The following is a 642-nucleotide window of genomic DNA, read 5'->3' on the forward strand; positions in this document are numbered from 1 at the left end:
CCGGCGGTCCCGGGAGCTCCGCCCGCCCGGGCAGCCCCGGCCCGGCCCCTCGTCCTGCTCCCGCCGGGAATACAGCGGGAACAGGGGGCGGAGGGGGGCAAGCAGCTGCTGTCTGACGTCTGGGAATTGTTTTGTTTGGGTTTTTTTGTTTTTTGTTTTTTTTCCCCCCAGAATATTTGTTTAGGCTTATTTGGGTTGTTTTTTAAGTAATCCGTGCTTAGAATAACTGGGCAGAGTCCGCGCTCTGGTTCTCGCAGGGAGGGTCTTGTCGCAAGGGGTTCATAGTTTAAGTTCCTCACGTTGTTATAGGACTGTCTTTTCTGTACTTACTGTAAGGTTGGGACTTTTCCCGTTAAAAGCAACGAGGTCAGAATGAACAGGAGTGTCTGAAAATGTCTGGGGACGCATCACACGTGTGCAGTGGGTTTTAGATTCGAAATAAAATGCCAAATGGAGTTGGTTTTTTAAAGTTTCGTGGCTCTCTGCCCCCGACGCTGCATTCCAGGAGCTGTTGGAGGCCTTTGGGCCGTTGCCTGGGGCAGCACCGAGTCTAAATCCAGGTGATGCTGGTTGATACAGAAAGAAACTACATCTACAGCAGAAAAAATAAAGCCGGTCATCCCAAATTCCAGCTGATAGATG

Source organism: Chaetura pelagica, unplaced genomic scaffold (genome assembly GCF_000747805.2).
Source record: "Chaetura pelagica isolate M959 unplaced genomic scaffold, ChaPel_1.0 scaffold90, whole genome shotgun sequence".
In the NCBI taxonomy this organism is placed as follows: domain Eukaryota; kingdom Metazoa; phylum Chordata; class Aves; order Apodiformes; family Apodidae; genus Chaetura; species Chaetura pelagica.